Below are 17,649 nucleotides of genomic sequence, written 5' to 3'. Positions count from 1 at the left end.
CACTACAAAGACCAGTGTAAAGAACTCTTCTGCTTTTAAACATTTTGTGTAAGGAATTTTTGGGTTTTTTAATATTACTTTTTGATCACGACTTTAAACTTTATCAACAAACTGAAATCTGGAAGATTCCTTCTATGCCAAAGCCTAAGATGCCAGGAATTTGCTAAAGATAGAAGTGTTATAGCTTTAAGATAAGCATCAATCATTTCATAATTTATAAAGAAAAATCAAAGTTTTATGTAAACTCTGTAAACAGCTCTGTAAACACACTCTGTAAACAGCTCTCAGCTGCTAAATCCATCAAAACATCAATCTCCTTCTATGGGACAGAGCATTGCTGAGCACTGCGCAGCTATGCCTTGAAGCAAAGGCAGTGTCCCACATTGTTAACTATACCACCAAGCCAAGCTCTCCTCTACAAACGAGCAGACAAGGACTGAGAGATCCTTTTTGAAAATAACTGAAGATTTCACAAGGGATTTTGCAATATACCCTAACATATAAAATTCTTTTTCTTCTTCGAGGGTCAAAATCTGCATTACACTTAATCTGGAATTTAGGCTACTATATATTGAGATTTTGTATGCTGACATTTTCTAACTGAAGACTTTCTTCTACTTGAACTTTTGCCTAAGATTTTGGGTTTTACAAGCCAAACCTGTTCAGCCTGCATTCTCTGAGCATTACATCTCCTCCAGCTATACACAGAGTGAACTGGAAAGCGTACGAGTACAGAAATGTCAGGGTTTGCAATAAGCAGATGCAGAGCTGAGCTTGGATGCCACAGCTTCAGCAGCCTGTTCTCCTCTCTCACTCACCACCATTCCTGCGTCTGCTCATGCATGGCTAAGGCATTGTCCCCAGCCCCAGATGTCTTGAGCTTTCCATCGCTTACTCACAAGCAGTCACGCTGCTTTGCATCTCCTTTTTCACCTCCACTCACCCCCTCTGTACATTGTGGCATCCTCTTGTTTTTTGATCATCAGGAATATGGTAACCTTGGCAGAAATCACTTTAATCACACTTTTCCTTAAAAAAATGCCTTACTGAAACTTCAAACAAATGTTTTACGAGAAATTTCTGACAAAGTCAAAGCAGACTGTTTTTCAAAGTATCTTTTCTTTGGAAAAAAAAGTCTTAAAAAGCATAAAAATAAATTGTATAAAAGTATTCATGTTTATTTGTGTGGTTTGCATAATCAAGCTCACTTCAGGAAAAAAGGCAGCATCCTTTAATTTCCTTTAAATGTGGGTAGATTTGAGTTTAAATTCTTTTCAAACAGCAGATTGAATACAAAATCTAAAAAGTGTAATCTTATTTAATGAACAATTTATTAATCATCATCATCATGGCTAGGCTTTGCGAATGAAGATTTGGGAAGGATTCTACCCACATTTGCTACAAGCGTGCTGATGGCTAAACAGGCCAATGCGAGATAGACAGGTCTGGTTGCAAAAGGCACAGCAGAAAGACTCCTTAGGTGGTATCGGCAAGACACAATTCTTTCTGTTTTGTCTTTTCTCCTCAAAAGTGATCCTGCGTGCGTTCTCAAAAGAAGCAGCAGCGTTATAGATGGCGTGTCTCCAGACGTCCCAATTGGAGGCCAGAGTAGACCAGTGATGAAGATCAATATGGCCAAGGTTGAAATATTGTTTAAGGGAGTCCTTGTATCTTCTCTTCAGGGCTCCTCTCTTGCGGTAGCCAGTGGCAAGTTCACCATAGAGCACAATCTTAGGGAGGAAATGGTCCTTCATCCTTGAGACGTGCCCTGCCCAACGCAGCTGTGTTCTCAGCAAAGTGCCCTCAATACTCGTAAGTGCTGCCTGTTCTAGAACAGATGTATTGGTCACATCATCTGACCAGTGCATGTTTAGGATTGTGTGGAGACAGCGTTGATGGAAGCGTTCTAGGAGTCCACGGTCTAAACATGCCCCGCTAACACATTTCTAATTGGATTAGTGCAGCTGTCCACGCGAGGTGAGTACATAGTTTACCTCTTGGGACTCCTCCTTAATTTTGGCACAGATCCTTCTTTGTTTCAGCCTCAGAGCCTGAAGCCATGATGACTGTGCATTTTTTACACTGTCTGTTCCCAGCCATGTCAAGGCAAGGCCCACAGAAATGCAGGATAAGTTGCTCACACAATCCTGCTCTCTCTACAATAACCACAAGTGAAAACTGTTTATTTCCTGATAATAAAGTTATCAGACATCAGTTTATCAGTTTATAGAAGTCTTATGAGCCATAAACTGTGAGAATCCCCTCCTAAAAATATCCTATTTACATACCTATAGTATAATGCTGTTAAAAAAAGTCAGTGATAAAGGAAAGAGGCAACATTTACAAACTAAATTTCAGAATTGAGATTGAAAAATTCTGGATACAGCAGACAATTTTTAAACTCAGAATTAGTTGCCTCCACCTGTGGATTCAAACAATCTATACTGCATGATGCAAAAAAGGGATTTTGAAATGCTTTCTACTTTGGAAAATATGTGTATATCTTCAGGTACTATGGTAACAATTAATTTAATTTTTGTTCAGGTGCAATAACTACAAAAAAGTGCTCCTCTTGCAACACTGTATTTGCATTTTTTAACTAAGAGAGATGCTTAAAATAGAATAGTTAGTCCCCTTTTCCAGTAGAACATACATTATATCTTCACCCAGAAATTCAGTTTAATTTATCTAAAGTTATAATCTCTGTGGTCTTCCAACCTTTTTTGCACCTTTTTCTCTAGGCAAGTAAGCTAGTTATGAGCTGGAAATTAATTTTATACATTTGGTCTTATCCGTTCCTTTGAAAGCTAATTCCCCATTTGTCTCAGCTTAGTGAAATTGCCATGCGATTAAACAATGAAAACTAAAGTTGTTTGGTCTACATGAAAAGAAATGACAGGTAGGGAAAAACATCTGAAGAATTGATCAGATGTGGATTAATGAGCACACATTTCCTTTTTCCATCTTGGTAATAGTAGACTAATTAAAATGATGCACTAATTTTTATTCAAGTGATAACACGTTCATAATTATTCCTGATTTGGTAAAGACAGTTGTGATGATTATACCAACTGATTTCTGTCCAAAAATATTTTAAAAACTTGAAGTTGGACCATTAACAGAATTATTTATACAGAAAGGAAAAATTATTATTATTGTTTCAATCAAGTCAGACTTGATTGTAACACTAGACTCCTGGACTTTTCTCATTAGGACCATGCATTGCATTTCTTTCATATGCAATTATTCTGTTTTTTTTTTCTAACATATTTTGTCACTCATGCATTTAAAATGCCATCCGCCACATAATCTTTTTTCCTTTTTCACTTGAGGTTTCAATCTTGCCACTCAGTGTCTCTGAAATCTATATTAGACTAGTTTTGATAGAGTTTAATTTTATATGAAAGAAATATGCACGAAACACAAACTTTTTAGAAGTTTATGCTTTTGGATTTTTTTTTTTTAAAGTCATTCCATCTTTGCTGTAGACATATGTCATTCTGGTTTTATTTAAGACATTTCAAAACACAAAAATGTAAGGGAGCAACTTAAGAACTGTCAGTTTTTGTTGAGTTCTTGAAGCACGTGGTATGCTTGACTTGAGAACTACCCTTTTTCTCATGATGTTAAAAGGAGTAAGTTTCATTGACCACTGCTGATAGAGACTCGGACGTTTGCAACTTTAATGTCCATTTGCTTTAAATTGACTGTGTGTATTTAGTGCTATCAGCCACAAAGCAAAGGTCAGAGCTATTGTCCTATTATAAGACGCTGCTCTATGTGATACATCTAAAAATATAAATGAAATCCACTGATTTCTATGTTTCTATGTAGCTATTGCCTCTAAATAAATCTAGTAGACAAATTTATGAAAACAAGTAGTCTCAATTGTTTACTCATCATTTATACTCTAAATAAAAAAATTACAGGAAACTTTATTAGCTTTTTTAAATATACAGAATACTTTGAAAAACTTTAAAAGAAAACAAGTAATCATTACTTGTAATTAGCCACGCCCCTACTATCCTCAGCATATGAACTTATATGGAAACTGACAAAAAACAACAGTTATATTTGTTCCTATGAAGCTAATGTAGAACAAAAAAGAGTACTAAAAAAGAAAGGAGAGCTTCATTTACAAGTAGGAGGGTCCTACAACCTGTAAAAATTATTATTTCTACCTCCCATCAGGACTGAATTTCAGTGTATTTGAAACCCCAAGCTAAGAACATGTCAAAACTGTCTGTTATTACTGAAACTAACAGGCCTTATTCTTGAGTACTTGTAATTCCCTTTAGTGCTACTGCAGTGGGTAAAAGACTTTATCTTGCCTTATGGCAATAACTGTCATAAAGGAATCCTCAGAGGATGCATGGCTGCACAGGAGGACAGACACGTCAATAGGATTTCCCTGTAAGCACCTGACATAGAATCTCTTTTTCCCATCACTAATACCACCTTATCCTTCTCCCTCTGCCACTTTGAGATTGCTGGATGAGGAAAGGAGAAAGTAGAGAGTTTTACTTCTAGTGACTTTGATGTTAGATCTTCCTGAATTATTATTGCTGGTCGAGATGCTAGTTTCATGTTAGCTCTGATTTGCACAAGTATGTGACATTTTCCAGAACAGGATTAGAGTTTTTAAGATTTCCTATCTAAAGTTTGATGCTGTTCAGGAACCTGTTTTCTGCTTTCCTGCTTCTCAGTTACAATAGTGTTGCTTCCTCCCCATAATCTATTTAGAAATTTCTTTTCACCTCCTCTTAGCCATTTTGTCTCTAACTGCTATCTAATCTTTTTGCTCACTTACTGCAGACACTAAGATAGGAATAACTTTCTGTATAATTTGCTGACCCTTAAAAGGTGAAGAAGTAATATTATTTAAGTAAATTTATAGGCATTTTGACACATTAAGTCTTGAATGAAATATGACATCAAAACATTGTTTGAAGCCTGTTTTGATATTGTTTTGAACACTCCATAGAAACAATTCACCAAGTACTTAAAACAGAAATGAGTGAACATATTCAGACATAGAAAGAAAATGCTAGTCACTGCAGGAAACTTTTCAGCAAACTAGAAGCAAATAAAAGTTGTGATAGCATTCAATTTTCATGAAGATTTCTCTAGGCAAACAAAAAAGTGAAACAATAAAAAAGTAAGTAAAAGGGAAGAGACCATTTGTACACAAGCACAGAAGTAGAAATAGTTGTGTAAGTTAGGGTGCAATTGGATGACAGATTTTTTCACAATCTAGAAAAAGACTAATGTATAGTGACAAATCTGCCAATAATACTGGTGATGAATGGTGTTGCATCCTGGTAGTCCAAACCAGAATTTTCAAGATAACACAGTGTAGAGTCCTGTTGACATCGTAAGCCCTGGCTTCTCTAGAAAATTATTCAAAAAATGGCTGCAGTTAAAAAAACTGTTCCTCTTAGCAGTCACTATTTTTAGGAGTTGTTCTTAATTCTGTTCCATGTCTGTTGTGTTTCTACAGGACAACTCAGGTTCACAAGGGGTGCATATTTTAAGCTCACCCACTGTGATTTTGACTAGGCCTTGGCATGCATCATTCTCAGATCAAACTCAGGACTATCACTTCAGTAATACTAACTGTGCTGGTTTAAAGGTAAACCGGCAGGAGAAATGTACCCAAATCAAAAGAGATTATAAATCAGAATTACAACTTAATTAAAATAATACAATAAATACAACTATGCAGACAAACAATTGGTTTTAACCCACAAAACCCAGACATATAACCCAGCACGCTGGGGCACAAACAGAATGGTGTTCATTGGCCCCCGTGCTGAGTCCCATGTGGTCCCCCTGAGCCCAAAGTAAAAGGAAAGGAAGATCTGTTGGTGAGAGCCCTGGTGGCAGTCTGGTCGAGGGTGATGATCGCAGTCTGGTTGAGAGTGGTGGTTGCAGTCTGATTGAGGTTCTGGTCCTCCTCTGGATCCAACAAGTGGGCCCCAAAGTCCCAAGACCCCAAGATTATGTACACTCAGGTTCGGGTGGGAATGCCCAGTACCTCCCCCAGGGCGAGGAGTTCCACAATGGGTGATTGTGAGTTGTGAGATATTTTTGGAATCCTTGATGTCCCATTAGCAGACATGACCCCTGTGTGTCAGGTGTGCTCTGGGCAGCTGCTGCAAATGGTCTATTGTTAACAGTTCTTGGGAAATGACATAGAGGGTGTAGAATACACAGTTTGGGTTATACCCACACAGTGATGAACTGGTCCTGGCTGCTCTAACTAGGATGCTAGCAAGATACCCAAAGCTAATAACATAACTGGAAATGTGATACAGAGAAAGGGGCTTCTAAATGGCAGAATGCACCTACAATCTATTGCCTAAAATAGGAAAACAAAGCCACTAACATCAGCTATCTCCATTTCTCAGTCACAAAGCACTGCATAGGAAGACTATTATTAACAACTAAAAAAATGTTCATTTTTTTCTGCATTCAAGTTTTTAGAATGACTCCCTTAAAACAGTATAACAATTGATACAAATAACCTCATATTTTATATGAGCTGGGGACCATGAATGTCACTGCAAATCCTCTTATGCTAACTCCAAAGAGCAAAGTAGGCTTCTTATCTAGTCCACTCATTATTGTCATGTAGCTTGTGTTGAATGCATGTGTTCTTTGAATGAGAAACCTTAATGCAGTGACATATGCTGCCAGCATTTTGATAGAATTTTGTAGTTTCAAGCCTCCCAGACATTCTTATAACACAGTATGTAATGAGAACGTTTCTAAAATAAAGTGTCATCAGAAAAATAGGTCACATGTGAAGTATATGTTTCCTAGGTTTACATACTTTAAGGTGATTATACTCTGATACAGGGACAGAAAGCAGCTCTATTAATACATTTTCTGAACACACATTATCTAAACATATTGGTCCCAGCAGAAAAAATGTCACTTAGACATTTCTCAGTAAGAAAAAAAAAAAAAAGGAAAACATTCCCAAAAGAACAAAGATGTGTAAAATTCAAGCAAGAAAAATACAAGGAGAGATGATCCACTGAACAGGCTTTCAGGAGTTGACAGTAATCCAATTTTTGTAGTTTATAACACTGATATGAAAAGAACAGTGTGTATGCAGTCAGATCAATGACTATTAATCATAAAATGGAAGAATTTAAAGATGGAATAGTCCTGTTAGGTCATTCAGCCTGTCCTCTGCCCACACAGGCCCTCTCTCTCAAAATTATACTCCAATTCACTTCATAGCATATAGAATATAGCTCTACTGACATAAACTCCACTGCTTCAACTTTTACAGTACAAACTAGAATTACTTCTATTGTTGGATGTTGTTTAGCTTTTTGTAAAATCTGTCGTTATTTAGTTTTGGTCTGTATCTTTTGTAATCTTTTTTCCTCTCCACAACATGGTGGCAACAGCTGTTAGCTTTTTTTTTAAAAAAAACTCATTTGGAATTTATTGGTATTCAGTTATACAATAAGTGAAACAAAAATAATATCCCAGACTTTCACTAGTCGTTTATTTTGGCAGTACTCTTTCGGAGAGGAGAGGATAGGAGAGGAAAAGGGAAAAAGTCATTGATAGCATTGCTTCACTAAAGTGATTCAATTCTAAGCTTTCTTTAACATACAGCACAATTCCATCACTGGCATGACATTGCCTATTTTTCCTGGACACTTTGTGTCCTGCTTCCTTAATAGTTAACTTATGTTAAGCTTGGTCTTTCTATTAAGTTCCCAATATTTCTGTATCCATTCATTCATAATGGTAGTTTTACTTTAAACTATGAACCCTTCTCAGTATAGAATGATGTACAATTCATAAAGATTAAAAAATAGTATAAAGTTAAAACATAGATCAGGATCTTTGTCCTATATATAAGTAGAGTTTCAGTTTTTGGTTTTTAAATGCCTTGCCATTTTGATTCAAGTCACGTTATGACCAAGTTTCCCACCTGTTTCCTGTTTTCTAAAAATATTTCGCTGTTCTCTCATGCTTAAGAGTTCTGTAGATTTCAACATATTAGAGCACTTGACCAAAATTTTCTCTTGTACATCTGAACACTGTCCTTGGTAGATGTATTCTCTTTTTGAGAAGTTGGGTGACACTGAGAATTTGGTAAGCCACAATATGCAATGATATTGGTACACATTAATTATCTAATTAACCAGGACAGAAAAACCAATTATAAATCCTACTTCACTCTAAATGTATAATTATTTTTTAGGACATAAAGTTGCTTTACACTTTTGGCCCTAGGTTGAAGGTCCTATACTAATTATTTTTCCTTGCTAATGAGTCAATATGGGCTGAATTTGACCTTCATTAATGGCTTAAATTCTTTTATCAGCTAGTGTTTGGTTATTGAGTGAAAGAAGGAAACATTTAGCATATAGGGTATGTGATTTTACAGAGTTAACTTGGATTTGTTCTTGAGATTGCCTTGACTCCAGTTGCACGTGACGTTGAAAAACCTTTTTGCTTAGCTGTGGCAAACCTTTTTAAGGCAATTAGTTAAATCAAATAGGGATGCAAGATGAAGCGCAAGTGAGATTTCTGATGCAGTGCTCATCTGTCCACTTTCCAAAAAGGTAAACAATAACCTACTTGAACTACCAAGTTCTGTAACATATCTGTGTTATTTTCAGCCATGCCCTAAGGACAAAATTAATGTTCACAGAAGAATCAAACAGCAAATCTCCTATATGCAATGCACTATCATAGAGGTGATGAAGTAGCTACCAAAGCATTTTACTTGGAACTGATGTATCTACACAGGAATGTGCAGCAACACTAGATCAGGTTCGAAAGGCTCACAACTCAATTTACTACTGACTCAGATATTACCACTATAACAACATGACTTCCAGTCTGTAGTACATTTGCCCTGGTAGGAAGCTAAGCACCATATGGCTGATCAGTCATTCATCCCCACAGTTGGATGGGGGAGAGAATCAGAAGGACAGAAACTTATGGGTAAAAATAAAAGACAGCTTAATAGATGAAAGAATTAAAAAAGGAAAACCAGAAATGGTGCAAAAATCACCACCAGCAAACAGATGTCCAACAAGTCTCCAAGCAATGGCTATTTTCAAACAACTCCCTCCTATTTCTATTGTTGAACATGATGTTGTGTAACGCGGAATATCTCTTTAGTCAATTGGGATCAGGTGTCCCAGCTGTGTCTCTCCTAACTTCTTGCCCACTCACAGCCTACTTGCTGGGGAGACGGAGAAACAGAGAAGGCCTTGATAGTGTGAAAGCCCTGTTCAGCAATAGCCAAGATATTTGTGCATCATCAACACTCTTTTGGTTATCAGCCTAAAACATAGCACAATATGAGCTGCTACAAAGAAAATTAAGTACCCAGACATACTCAGTACTAAAAGACCATATGACTGCAATAGCTAGACAAAATATGTATGTCATAAGCTATTGTTAATTCTGGCAAGCCTGAACTTTTGATCCTTTATACAGAAAAAATAAAACAGAAACAACTATTTTTATTCAAAGTTGAACATTACATTTATTTTGTAGTATATAATGATCCAGTTTAATATCTCTTTATTTCTTTGGAAAAGCAATATTTTGGCTGAGTACAAAAAAGTGATTTGTGCTACTTGCTTCCAAAGTTACTTTATTTCTTTCCAAGGTCATAATCCACTGTATGGATATCTCCTTTTTTTCTCACACTCCTTTCTTCGTTGTAAGTCTCCCTGAGAAGTACAAAAATGTCTATAAAGGTATATTTTGCAAGAAAACAGTTGGAATTAGAAGCATGCATCTCAGGGACCTGTTTTTATTCTAGAAAGAAGACCTTTAAACAAGAAAATAGCCATCAAAATACATTATTTGTTATACCCAAAACATAGATTTAAAAAAAAAAATTCCAGAAAAATATATCATAAATATATTAGATATTACTAAAATATATTTCAAATGGTATTAATATTCTCATTTATATTTATAATTTTAAAAAATGTATCATCTGTCTCGCTAGCTTTAGGAAAGCAGATTACAATAGCCATAATATGATTCATTTTCAATACAAATTACTACTGGTTAATTATAATGTGAAGACTCTACTGGAAACAGAGCAATTATTTCACTGGTACTTATAATTCTGGCCAGCTTGACAATTTCAATTTTTTTTAAATTTCTTTTTTTTCTTTTGGTAACTGAACTATACTGTCAAAACTAGCTCTCCTTATTAAAACATGGAAAAAACCCCAAACTCTCAATTCCTCACCAACTCCGCTTCTCAAAAAACAGGTTGTTTTCCATGACGATTGCTCGAAGATAGTTTAGACCATCTACCTTCTTATAGAAAATTCTCCCTATGACTCCCAAATCTAACTATCCTTTGTGATTTCTGCTCTACATTTCTTCTTGTTAATAAATTTTAACATAGGTGCCCTATTGACATGATAAATCATGTATTCTAATAATGTGATTTTAGTATTTTGTTCCTAATCTCTCTTATCTGTCCCTACTGTTTTTCCCACTCTTCAGATTTATGATGGTCAAAAGCAGCTCAAGTTATGTGCCTGGTCTATGCCTAAGGCAAAAAATTAAGTCCTGTCTACATTTGACTTCTCTGCAAGTAAAAGAGAAGATGTGGCTTCAAACCAGCTGAGTTCAACAGGCTCAGAGCACAACAATGTTCTTAATTCAATTTTAACCTGGTTCAAACCAGCACAATATCTATGAATCTTGGCCAAAGTGATTTAAAGTAAGTATGAAATAAAGAATGTCTGCTCTGATTACAAATATAGCTAGTGAACATATCTCTAGTCTGACTGCAAGACTCAGATTGATAAAGCAAAAAAGAAAAAAACAAGGTAAAATAAAGAAAACCAGGAAAAGAGTTGCATGTCTCTTTGCATGTTTTTTGTATTTGGAAAGAAAGGAGGCAGAATAGTAGAAAGAGAAAGAGGAAGAAAGAAAAAATGAAAGGAAATTGAAAGTTATTCTTGTGATCACATTACTAGAAGAAGAAATGGAAGATAAGAATGGTTAGAAAGCACCAAATGAGTAGTTCATTTTGTGAGTGAGAGCACTAGTTTACAAGGATAAGGAAAATTAAAATGTCAACTCAAGGGAGAATACAGATGATATTCCCTGTGCTCATTAATTTCAGGTCCAGTGCACTCCCATAGTTTTTTGAGGCTAAGAATATATAGAAAAGCTCTATAAAACTTCCATCATATATAAGAAAGATACTACACATCTTCTGAAGAAATGTGCTCCAGCACCAAAAAGAGATTTTGCCACTTCTGGGCAAAAAACATTATAAAAAGATCTGGGATTTGCAGTAGTTCATTGCTAGTTAGTAGTGTTTAATACATCTAGCTGCAAAACAGAGACAGAGTTCTCATTTTTTCTTCTTATTTTGTGTGAAAATTATTCAGATGTCTTTTAACACACATCTTGATTGCTTATCTCTTGATGTTACTTAACATTTTCTTTCCGTTGCAGTTCAGTATTTGACCCCTTAAAGTAGGAATCAAGAATATGAGTGTGGTTTTTTATCCTAACTTCACAGAATTTTACTTTAATCTTGAGGGAAAGGCCGTGGATGTTGTCTACCTGTCTACCTGTCACCTACAGCAATTCCCTGGAGACACTGACTTCTCATGACTTGGACAGGTGCACTGTTAACTGACTAGAATCTGAGTCTCCTTTTCTCCAGGCTAAATCACACAGGCTCCATCATAGGACTTACTCCCTAGACCCTTCACAAGGTTTGTTGCCCTTCTCTGGACATGCTCCAACACCTCAATGAATTTTTTGTACTGAGTGTTCAAAAACTGAACACATACATTTGGCTTCGGCCCATAAATCCAAATAACTCCCTCCTTTTTTTTTTTTTTTTTCCCTGAGTACCAGCAAAAGCTCTCTGTTCAACCAGGGAGGTCTTTCTCACCCACTCGTCTTTTGGCATATGGGGATAGCCTGCTCCTGTGCCCTTAAGATTTCCTTCTAAGAGAACGTCTGGTTTTCCTGGATTACTTTGCCCTTTAGGACTGGCTCCCAAGGGATGCCCTCAACCAGACTCTTAAACGTGACAAAGACTGCCCTCTGAAAGTCCAGTGTAGCAGTTCTGCTGACCCCCACCTTAGTTCTGTGAAAATTGAAAACTCTATAATTTTGTGCTTGCTATGTTCAGGAAGGCTTCCAAGCATTGCATCACCCACCAGTCCTCACAAACAACAGATATAATGGGGCACCTTCCCTAGTTGTCTCACTCACCACCTGTGTCAGGAAGTTATCTTCCACATGGTCCTGGAACATCTTAGATGGTTTCCTCTCTGATGTATTTCAATACTGTATTAGGAAGAAACATAATTCTTGAAAGAAATGAAATGCAGTAGAAGCTTTTATAGAATTTGTTGTGTATGCTGTATATGCATATGTTTATACATATGTAAAAAAACACATGTGTGTGTATGTATACACATATCCTGTTTCAAATTTTTTTCCAGATGTACTATATAAGAAACTCAAAGGACATTCATGAAATAGCAGATGATAATACAGGAGCTTCATGCACATTAGGATATCTGGATCTTGAATACATTTAAACCACTGAAGTATTGTTCAGCAGCTATGTAAAGACAGGATGAACTAGAAGAAGAAATCACCCAAAGTGGTGCTTGCCTGAATGCTAAAAGAAGCAGATTTTCTTTCTTCAAATCGGCAATTCCTGAGCCCTCCCCAGAAATACTGGAATGACAGTTGTTTAATCTCCCTAATAAAAGGCCTGAAAGTACAGGAAACATCTAGGGCAAGGTTTTACCATTGTTCCTTCTATAAATGGCCAGATTAAAGGAGATTGAAAAGAGCATTTATTGTTGTATTTTCCTCAGTAGTTGAACCAGTTCTCTCATTCTAATTAAGCCACTGAATTTCTGGACAAAACATATCCTGTCCTGCTTTAATTGTTCCATACTGGTATTCCAATTCGGCAAAATGTTTTTTCTGTGGAACTATATCCGCTGAAAACTGTTGTGCCTTACTGGATCAAATCCTCTTGTTTAAAATTCATTGCATCATTTTGTACTCTGAAAGAGATTTGGCTTTCCAAAACAGTCTATACTCTATCAGAGCCTTCTTCTGATTTTCTCTTTACTATGCTTTTTCTAATCTCACTCCTTATATGCTCATCAGTTTCCTGACCTTCACTCCTTCATTTAACATCAGGCAGTGTAGTGTTTGATGCCAATTTTATGCCCCAAAACAAGGCGCGGAGAAACTGCTCAGAGACAGAATTTCAGTCTATAAGCAGGAGGTATTTATTTCACGGCCGGGGAGCAGCCAGGTCGCCCTGGACAAACTGCTCCAACTCGAGAAACACACAATCCAACTTTTATACACGTTTTGCCAAGCAATTACATCATATATTATGAATATTCATTACATTGCAACATCTACTTTTAATATTCATAACAGGTGGAGTTGAGGCGGAGTTAGAGGCGTGGTCCTTAATTTGGGGAGAACTTCGGTGGGAGTTCCGGTCTTCCTTCATCATGAACCTCGTGTCCTTTTCATCATCATCCTCCTAAACTTTTGAACCTTCCCTAATTTGGGTAGCTTCCTTATGAATTTGGCAGAGAGTTTCGGTATTTGGCACCAATACCTAATTTCTTGGCATGTCCCTCTCTTTATCTCTTTGGTTTCCTCCCCATATGTCTCTTTTTGTGTGTACTAGCATTTTCTGTTCATGTTTATGTTCTCCTGTGTCAGCGCGACCTGTACCTCAGTGAATTTATTGCCTCCGCTTTCATAATGCTGAATTCTATGTGCCTTGCTAAAGCTTGCTTCTACATTTTGTGCTTAACTCTTTATATTGCTTAAGTTCGCTTTTCAGGTGTTACCTGGCTTCATTTCCCCCCTTTTCTTAGAACTTACGAATTCCTTCGTCAAGTTCTAATCCTAAAGGTCGCTGATATGCTTTTATCATTGCCCAGATCATTTGGGTTCTCTTGACCATGGACCTTAACTTACACCACAGTCATATGTTCATGAGGGTTAACAAGAGCATGCCTATAGCTATAATCAATATGGGGTGTACTAGGTAGTGAAAGACTTGAGTTGCTGTTGGAGAGTACCCTGTAAAAATGTCCCACCAGTGATGTTGACCTACTTGTGTAACTTTCGTCAAGATATTCTTTATACCCTCTGAATTATGCTCTACTTGCCACACCATGCGTTGGGTCGTTTGATTCACCTTTTGAGCTAACTTTCTTACCTCAGGATGCATAAGCATTTCTTTGAGAAGCTTAGTATCCATACCTATCTGTAGTTTGGGTACTTCATGATACAAAGTGTACTCAGCTTCGATTAACTGCTGTGTGGTTATGGGTGCAGTATAGCTAAAGTCACAACCTACAATTTTGGTGAAGCTACATATACAAAAGTTAGTATCATTAGTCACTTCAAGACAATTATCTATAACTACATCAACACAAGGGGTTCTAATGCAAGCGCATCCATTTCCTATATAGAATACTTGTGATCGGGTTTTATTGTGCGGAAGCATTTCAAAAGTGCATATACCGTCTTCAGCATCTAAGCATAAGTCTTCAGCTTCTACTATGGCATTTTCGCAAATATAACCTAATTGTCCTTTAGGAATACATGCCTCTGTGCTAATTGATTGCCACTTGTTCTTAGTGTGGTCATAGTTTGCCCAGACATTATGATCAAACCTCCATTTCTGGGAAATCACCTTCGGAATCACCGAAATGTACTTCCGCGTAAGCATTAGACCACGGTCCTTCAGAGGTAGAATTTTGAGATAAAACTATACTTATCAGAAGTCCAATGATCAATGTTGAAAGAGCCGGATTCATGATGCCAGGTCTTCCTGCTTATCTTCTGGAGCTTTCTTGACTCGAGAGTAGTGAATCCATGTAGGTCGTTCCTTGATCCTAACCGCGGTGAAGGTGGTCAGCAGCACTTGGAAAGGTCCCTCCCACTTTTCTTGTAGGGGTTTTCCTAAAAGATTCTTAACATACACCCAATCACCGGGGTTAAATGGATGCAATTTACAGTCAGGTTGCTTGGGCTGGTGTTCTATTACTACTGCAGCATTTTTATCAAAATGTTTTCCAACAGCAATTACATAATCATATATATATTGATTGCCTATTTGGTCTACAGCATCACTATTTACAACTTGCATAGCATAAGGTCTACCGTACAGAATTTCAAACGGGCTCAACTTTTCTTTCGATCGAGGTTTGACCCTCAATCTAATCAGAGCAATAGGCAGAGCTTGATACCATTGTAAGTTAGTTTCTTGACATATTTTAGCAATTTGTTGTTTAATAAGATGATTCATCTTTTCCACTTGCCCACTGGCTTGTGGCCTGTAGGGCGTATGCAATTGCCATTTAATTTGCAATGCTTTGCTTATTGCTCTCACAACTTTTGCACAGAAATGTGTACCTCTGTCTGAGGATATACTCCTTGGTATTCCAAATCGTGGTATAATTTCGTTTAGCAAAACTTTAGTTACCTCCCTCTCCTTGTTTGTTCTGCAGGGAAATGCTTCAGGCCACCCAGAAAATGTATCAGTTAGTACCAATAGGTACCTATACCCCCCTTTTCTTGGGAGTTCAGAGAAATCAATCTGCCATACTTCACCTGGGAATTTACCTCGATGTATTGCTCCCTGATGTATCTTGGTCCCTGTATTTGGGTTATTCTTCAAGCATCGTTCGCATTGGGTTGTAACTTGTTTTACAGTAGTGAATAATTTTGGTCCTGCTATTCTAGTTTGCAAATACTGGTAAAGCGGGTCTAAACTCCAATGTGTTTTCTCATGTTCTGTTTTCACAAATTGCCACATTAACTTCTCTGGTATTATTAATTGTCCTGTTTCTAATTGACCCCATCCATTGTCTAATAATTTGCCCTTGTTCTTTTGAATCCATCTATGATCTGAGTCCTGATAATCTGGTTGGAAGTCGGTATTTAGCTCTTCTGGTATTAGAGCTGTTATAACCACTTCCTTGGTTCTTGCAGCAGCTAATTTAGCTTCTGCATCAGCTTTCCTATTTCCTATCTCTGGAACAGTGTTACCTTTTAGGTGTCCTTTGCAATGCATTATGGCCACTTGTGCTGGGAGTTGGACTGCTTCTAACAATCGTAGAATTTCTTCTGCGTGTTTGACTGTTTTCCCTTGGGCGGTTAGCAGTCCCCTTTCTTTCCAAATTGCTCCATGAGCATGTACGACGGAGAAGGCATACTTAGAGTCTGTCCAAATATTAATTCGTATGCCTTCTGCCAATTCCAGGGCTCGGGTAAGAGCTATTAATTCTGCCTTTTGGGCTGAGGTCCCTGCAGGTAAAGGATTTGATTCGATTACCTCTTCCGTTGTGGTTACTGCATAGCCTGCCATTCTTACTCCTTGCTTCACGAAGCTGCTGCCGTCCGAGAACCAGTTGTCTGCATCTTCAAATGGCTCTTCTTTGAGATCCGGGCGACTGGAGTAGACTGCTTCGATGGTTTCTAGGCAGTCATGCTCTATTGGTTCTGCTGACATTCTTCCTTCTAGAAATGAGGCTGGATTCACAATGTTAGTTACTTGAATGGTTACGTCATCTGATTCAGCTAGGATTACTTGGTACTTTAGGAATCTGGAAGGTGACAACCAATGGCCACCTTTCTGTTCTAGTACAGCAGACACAGTGTGGGACACTAACACAGTCATTTTCTGGCCCATCGTGAGTTTTCTGGCCTCTTCTATATTTATGATCACTGCGGCCACCGCTTTCAAACAGCTGGGCCATCCTTTGCTTACTTCATCCAGCTGTTTGAAGAAATAGGCCACAACTCTTTTGTGTGGTCCCAACTGTTGCGCCAAGATTCCTAAAGCCATCCCTTGCCGTTCATGAGAGAACAGCCAGAATGGTTTTGTTACATCAGGGAGGCCCAAAGCCGGGGCTCTCATGAGTTCTTGTTTCAGTCTCTTAAAAGCTCCCTCTGCTTCGGGAGTCCAAACTAGGATACTCTTAGCTTCCTTTAATAAATCATACAATGGCTTGGCGAGTACCCCATATTGGTAGATCCATAAGCGACACCAACCTGTCATTCCCAGAAAGGCTCGTAGATCTCTCACCGTTTCTGGTCTGGGCATCTGGCAAATGGCTTCTTTCCTCGCTGTTCCTAGGGATCGTTGTCCTCTGGAGATCTCATATCCCAGGTATACTACCTTTTCTTGCACCAGTTGCGCTTTCTGTTGAGAGACTCGATATCCACTTAGTCCCAAGAAATTTAACAAAGAAATAGTCCATTTAACACACTCTTCTTCTGATTCAGTTGCTATCAGCAGATCAGCTACGTATTGCAGAAGAGTACCATCCCCCTGTGGCTTTTCCCATTGTTCCAATTCTCTGGCTAATTGATTCCCAAAGATTGTTGGACTGTTTTTGTAGCCTTGAGGTAACACTGTCCAGGTTAATTGGGTCTTTGTTGAATTTTATTACGGCTTCCAAATTTTCCAATAAATCTCTACCCAGTAGAGGTTTTGGAAAATTTGGTAAGTACAGAAACTGATGGATCCCCATTTGTTTTCCAATTTTGTATTTAATAGGTTTTGGGAAATAAGCTTTTTCTGGTTGGCCTGTTGCTCCC

Source organism: Pseudopipra pipra, chromosome 1 (assembly GCF_036250125.1).
Source record: "Pseudopipra pipra isolate bDixPip1 chromosome 1, bDixPip1.hap1, whole genome shotgun sequence".
Taxonomy (NCBI): domain Eukaryota; kingdom Metazoa; phylum Chordata; class Aves; order Passeriformes; family Pipridae; genus Pseudopipra; species Pseudopipra pipra.
Note: the sequence above shows the minus strand (reverse complement) of the source record.